The following is a 6,686-nucleotide window of genomic DNA, read 5'->3' on the forward strand; positions in this document are numbered from 1 at the left end:
ACTGACAATTTCAATTAATTGCTGGAGAGCAATACAATGCTGAAGCCGAGCACTTCAAACTCCCAGTGTAATGCTCCTTGGCGCAATTCACATGGGTGGCAGCCTTGGACCAGTCAGGGGTTCATGGTGTATGGTCAGCACCATGGACAACAGCTCACATCAACGCACTGGAACTTCAGGTGGTTCACCTTGCACTCCTCCACTTCCTCCCAGTACTGAGAGGACAACATGTACTGATACGGACTGAAAACATAACCGCGGTTGCACACATCAACCACCAGGGTGAACTGAGGTCAATGGCACTGCACCAGGTAGAGAGGGAGATACTGCTTTGGGCAAACAGACACCTTACATCCCTCAGAGCAATACACCTGCCTGGGGTGGAGAATCAGACAGCAGACCTTCTCTCCAGAGGAGGCCCTTTTCCTTCAGACTGGAGGATACATCCCACAGTAGTGGAGATGATCTGGGCGCAATTCGGAACGGCCATTCCTGATCTGTTCACATCACAAGACTCAACCTATTGTTCTATGTGGTTTTCCATAAAGGTTCCAACAGGCCCACTCGGGGTCAACGCCCTATCACACAGGCGGCCAAGGGGGCTGCTGTATGCATTTACACCAATTCCCTTGCTCTCTCAGGTCTTGAGGAAGATCAATCTCGAGAGCGCGTCAGTTTGCAGGGAAGTACCCATCTATATTGAAAGTGTATATGACAGCCATCTCTATGGGTCATGAACAGATTGCGGGTTCATCACCAGGGACGTACCCTCTAGTATCGCTCCTTCAGTACCCTCATGGGAGTTAGATATTGTCCTACGATCACTTATGACTCCAACCACCCTAGTCATAGACTGTTCTCTCTGCTACCGCACGGCAAGCGGTCCCGGAGTGCCAAGTCTAGGTCCAAGAGGCTTCTAAACAGCTTCTACCCCCAAGCCATGAGACTCCTGAACACCTAATCAAATGGCTACCCAGACTATTTGCATTGCCCCCCACCCCCTCATTTACACCGCTGCTACTCTGTTGTTATCATCTATACATAGTGACTTTAATAACTCAACCTACATATACATATAACCTCAATTACCTCGACACCGGTGCCCCCGCACATTGACATTGACTTTGTACCGGTACCCCCTGTATATAGCCCCGCTATTGTTATGTACTGCTGCTCTTTAATTATTTGTTATTCTTATCTCTTTTCTTTTTTTCCTTTTTTCTTCTTAAAACTGCATTTTTGGTTAAGGGCTTGGAAGTAAGCATTTCACTGTAAGGTCTACACCTGTTGTATTCGGTGCATGTGACAAATAAAATGTGATTTGATTTGATCCCACCATTTAAGCCCCTGTCTTCACTTGTGTGTTGTAAGCTCTCAGTCAAGACTGCCTTTCTATTGGCTATTGTTTCAGCCAAGCTTGTTGGAGAATTACATGCGCTTTCTACCAATTCTTCATGCTTTACTTTAGCAGAAGATGGATATAAGGCAGTACTTCAGGCAAATCCAGCATTCTTAGGTGCTTTACCTCAGGTGCTTTCATCATCACATACTAACCAGCCCTTAATCATAACGGCATTTTACCTGCCTCCTCACTCCTCACAGGAGAGTTGTGAGTTGCATACACTTTGCCCGGTTAGGGCGTTGAGTGCCTATCTTGCTGTAACAGCAACTATTCATCAAACAGAACAGCTTTTTGTGTGTTATGGGGAGCACAGGGGTACTGGCACATTGGATTACAAATGCAGTGTCAAAATCATACGTTGCAGCAGGTAGACCAACTCCAGACAGCTTGGTAGCACACTTCACCAGGGGTGTGGCCACTTCATGGGTCCTGTTCAGAGAGGCCTCCATGGACTATCTGTGCTGCTGCAAGTTGGGCAACACCCATGACTTTCATGAGGTACTACAGAGTCAATGTTATGTCTGTGGTTCTAGACACGGCACGCTCTCTCAACCCAGATAAGTGAGCGTACCATGAACGTTGTAATACTTACTTATCAACCATCAGGAAGATAGATGTTCTATACCTCTTGTTTTAAGTTCTAGCTTTCAGCTTGCTTGTTTATACGGTTGAATATCTCAGTTGAAATTCTGTGTTACCCTGTTGGGTATTATATTCTGTTGCATCTTGTGGTGGATACAAGGACATCCGAGGGACTAATCTGGATTTAGTTAAATGGTGAGTTATCCCACTCTGTTATACAAATTACCTCTTTGGTACAGCCTCTCCCATAGATTGTTTGGTGACTCATTACAAAAACGAAAGAGAACATTGGGTTATGGATGTAACCTTATTTCTCTGAGTAGAGTAACGGGTCACCAAGTATTTATGTTGTTCCTCCACCTCCATGGGGGTCCGAGTGAAGTAATAGACAGTATGTCACCCCACACCGCCTTATATAGTGACAGGTTACGTGGGTACAATAAGGGTGTGGCGTGACTATAAACATATTTGATATTAAGCATCTCGATCTGTTGTGTCTTTGGCTATGCCGGATTAAATGATATGACATGCTATTCTATAAAATCATTTATCTGTAATTAATATTACCTGATTAAGCTAATCAGGTAGATAATTAACTAGAAAGTCGGGGCACCACGAAAGAATGTTTAGAGAGCTGTTATCTTCCGAATAAACTCTAGTAATCTTTTACATCAATAGCATTCAGCATTCAATATTCAATCCTCACCTTGTTTAGTCTCATCTGAAAGTTGTAAATTCTTGGTTATGTTCATGAACCCTGGCTAACAAGTTGAATCAGCAATACAAACTTTGGTTTAATTATTTATTTACTAAATACCTAAATACCTGGTGGACGGAGCCGACATGATGGCTGGTTACACAAAGGAAAGGGGGTTGGGTTTGAGTGAAAGAGCAGGAAGACTGAGGAACAAAGGGAGAAGCTATGCTATCATAAATACAGTATCTTATGCATTGTAAATTACCGCCCATTTGGAAAAGGAAAATGCAATAAGTATTTACTCTGAGCTGCGCTTCGGTAGGTTGGTCGTAGATGCTGGGCGTGTTGCCCAATAGAGATCTTCCTTGTCCTCTGAAGAATGTCTCTGGTGGTAAATTGGATACGTTGTAGTATCGTCATGTGTTAGACTGGATCTGTCGTCCGTCCTTTCCTAGCCCACGTTTACAGTGGCAGCTGCTAACTCAACGGCTAGGAGGTATCACTTCTGTAGTGAATAAGAGTTCAAAGTTCATACCATTCGCAACCAAAGCTCACGCTGAGGTTGGCTTAGTTCTGTAGTTAACATGTTAGTCCTTTTAACCTCTCTAGAGTCGGCGGGACGAAATCGTCCCACCTACTCAACAGCCAGTTGAATCCCGTGGCGCGTTATTCAAATACCTTAGAAATGCTATTACTTCAATTTCTCAAACATATGACTATTTTACACCATTTTAAAGACAAGACTCTCGTTAATCTAACCACACTGTCCGATTTCAAAAAGGCTTTACAACGAAAGCAAAACATTAGATTATGTCAGCAGAGTACCCAGCCAGAAATAATCAGACACCCATTTTTCAAGCTAGCATATAATGTCACATAAACCCAAACCACAGCTAAATGCAGCACTAACCTTTGATGATCTTCATCAGATGACAACCCTAGGACATTATGTTATACAATACATGCATGTTTTGTTCAATCAAGTTCATATTTATATCAAAAACCAGCTTTTTACATTAGCATGTGACGTTCAGTACTAGCATACCCCCCGCAAACTTCCGGTGAATTTACTAAATTACTCACGATAAACGTTCACAAAAAACATAACAATTATTTTAAGAATTATAGATACAGAACTCCTCTATGCACTCGCTATGTCCGATTTTAAAATAGCTTTTCGGTGAAAGCACATTTTGCAATATTCTCAGTAGATAGCCCGGCATCACAGGGCTAGCTAGTTAGACCCCCACCAAGTTTAGCACTCACCAAAATCAGATTTACTATAAGAAAAATGTTATTACCTTTGCTGTCTTCGTCAGAATGCACTCCCAGGACTTCTACTTCAATAACAAATGTTGGTTTGGTTCAAAATAATCCATAGTTATGTTCAAATATCCTCTGTTTTGTTCGTGCGTTCAAGACACTATCCGAATGGTAAAGAAGGCGCATTTCGTGACCAAAAAATTCAAAATATTCCATTTCCGTACTTCGAAGCATGTCAACCGCTGTTTAAAATCAATTTTTATGCCATTTTTCTCGTAAAAAAGCGATAATATTCCGACCGGGAATCTGTGTTTAGGTTCAAAGACGAAAGAAAATAAAAACATGGGGTAGACTCGTGCACGCGCCTCAGCCCATTGTCCTCTGATAGAGCACTTGCCAAAAGCGCTAATGTTTTTCAGCCAGTGGCTGGAATTACATCATTCAGCTTTTTCCCGCCTTCTGAGAGCCTATGGGAGCCGTAGGAAGTGTCACGTTACAGCAAAGATCCTCAGTCTTCAATAAACAGAGTCAAGAAGCTCAAGGAATGGTCAGAGAGGGCACTTCCTGTACAGAATCTTCTCAGGTTTTTGCCTGCCATATGAGTTCTGTTATACTCACAGACACCATTCAAACAGTTTTAGAAACTTTAGGGTGTTTTCTATCCAAAGCCAATAATTATATGCATATTCTAGTTTCTGGGCAGTAGTAATAACCAGATTAAATCGGGTACGTTTTTTATCCGGCCGTGTAAATACTGCACAATACCCCCAACAGGTTAACGTGGAACCGTCGTCCTCACGTCCTCGGAACAGCTTATTATCTGAATCCTTCTGACATCGGACCGTCGCCCTAACGTACCCGGAACAGCTTATTATCGGAGTCCTTTTAATGTGAGGCTGCAGGCCTCGCGTACTCGGAACAGGAGGTTACATTTTCGTCAAGGGCTTATATAGTGGAGGGAGAGAAGGGTGTGTTTCATAGTTTATAACCAATGTCTCTTCACAGGGGCAGGCCACTGATTGAGCAGAGCTCTAACTTTATGAAAACCCAATTCTCTCATTTGGAAGTTAAAATTACATTTCATCTTTTCACAAAGAGTTTCATATTTAAACATTTAAATTGTACAACAATTCCATGTGAATCTCATAACTATAATGTGTAGACTTTCCACAATACAGTTTATGTCGTCCTCTCATTAATAAGAATGTCTCAGATGACAACCGAACTGACATCATATTCATTAAGTACCAACGCATATTTTCAACTGGTTGGATTACCGAAATATGGTTCCTTTCCCCCCACCTTTTGATGTTCCCCGACTCTCTATGTTTAACAAAGGCTTTTCAAGAGTCCTTCAGTAGAGTCAAGAGAGGAAAGGGAGAAAGGTATTTATGGTGTTCATAAACCTTACCCACAGGCCAACTCATGACAATCACATCACGGGAAGGAATTCCCATAGGTCGTTTTGCACCCCATTACTCTACTCAGAGAACCAAGGTTACATTTGTAACCCAACGTTTTGTGATGAAACAAACACGTTGTTGAATTTATTCTGCCCACCGTGTGACTGTTGTCTTCTTGTTATCTTGGCCTTATATATCACGGTGGCGTATGAACTAACAGGATATAAAGCAGCAAACAACACAGTTATCACAACACATAGGTTGTAGCCTTTTTTCCCTGGCTTCCCCATTGATTTTACCAAAACACTGCTTCTGTTTGAACACTGCAGGGGCAATATGATAGAGAGGGATTCCTTAGATTTTATCGCAGGCGCTGCTCTCCAATCCTTCCTCACACGCCTCTGCACGCTCTAGAGCTCCCTCGGCCCCCTCCTGACAGTGAATGTCTCTGGGACCAGCTCGAGGTTCCGCTGTCTGTCAGCTGCACTCTCACCTCGCTTAAAACAGAAGTACAAAATATCCACTCTCCAACTGACCTTTATTTTGGAGAACATGTGGATGAGTTTATCCAGAGAGCCGTCAAGGCTGCACTTACCGATTGCCACTTTCCCTCGCTCCACAAGTACAGAGAGGGGCAGTCAGTGACCTGGCAGGTCTGGCCGCTCTTGTACTCCATTGCTGCTTGATGCTGAGTACTGAAACAGAACAAGACAGAAGGTAGGACTCATTAAAAAACTATTCTCTTGCATGTTTGAAGTTTGCTTGATTGTCATAATGTCTGTGAATGATACCATTCCTCCCTACCTATTTTCTCCATCACCAAATAAGTTATTTGATTCCAAAGGGAGTTTGTTTTTGCTGGCACTGCAGATGGCTATATCGGTCCACTAGTAAAGGACTATTAAAGGCTATTAAAGCCTCCACTATTCTGGGAAGGCTTTCCACTAGATGTTGGAACATTGCTGCGGGGACTTGCTTCCATTCAGCCACAAGAGCATTAGTGATGTCGGGCACTGATGTTGGGCGATTTAGCCTGGCTCGCAGTTGATGTAGCAATTCATCCCAAAGGTGTTCGATGGGGTTGAGTTCAGGGCTCTGTGCAGGCCAGTCAAGTTCTTCCACACCGATCTTGACAAACCATTTTTGTATGGACCTCACTTTGTGCATGGGGGTATTGTCATGCTGAAACAGGAAAGGGCCTTCCCCAAACTGCTGCCACAAAGTTCGAAGCACAGAATTGTCTAGAATGTCATTGTATGCAGTAGGGTTAAGGTTTCCCTTCACTGGAACTAAGGGGCCTAGACCGAACCATGAAAAACAGCCCCAGACCTTTATTCCT

The sequence above is a fragment of the Salmo salar genome, chromosome ssa12 (assembly GCF_905237065.1).
Source record: "Salmo salar chromosome ssa12, Ssal_v3.1, whole genome shotgun sequence".
NCBI lineage: Eukaryota > Metazoa > Chordata > Actinopteri > Salmoniformes > Salmonidae > Salmo > Salmo salar.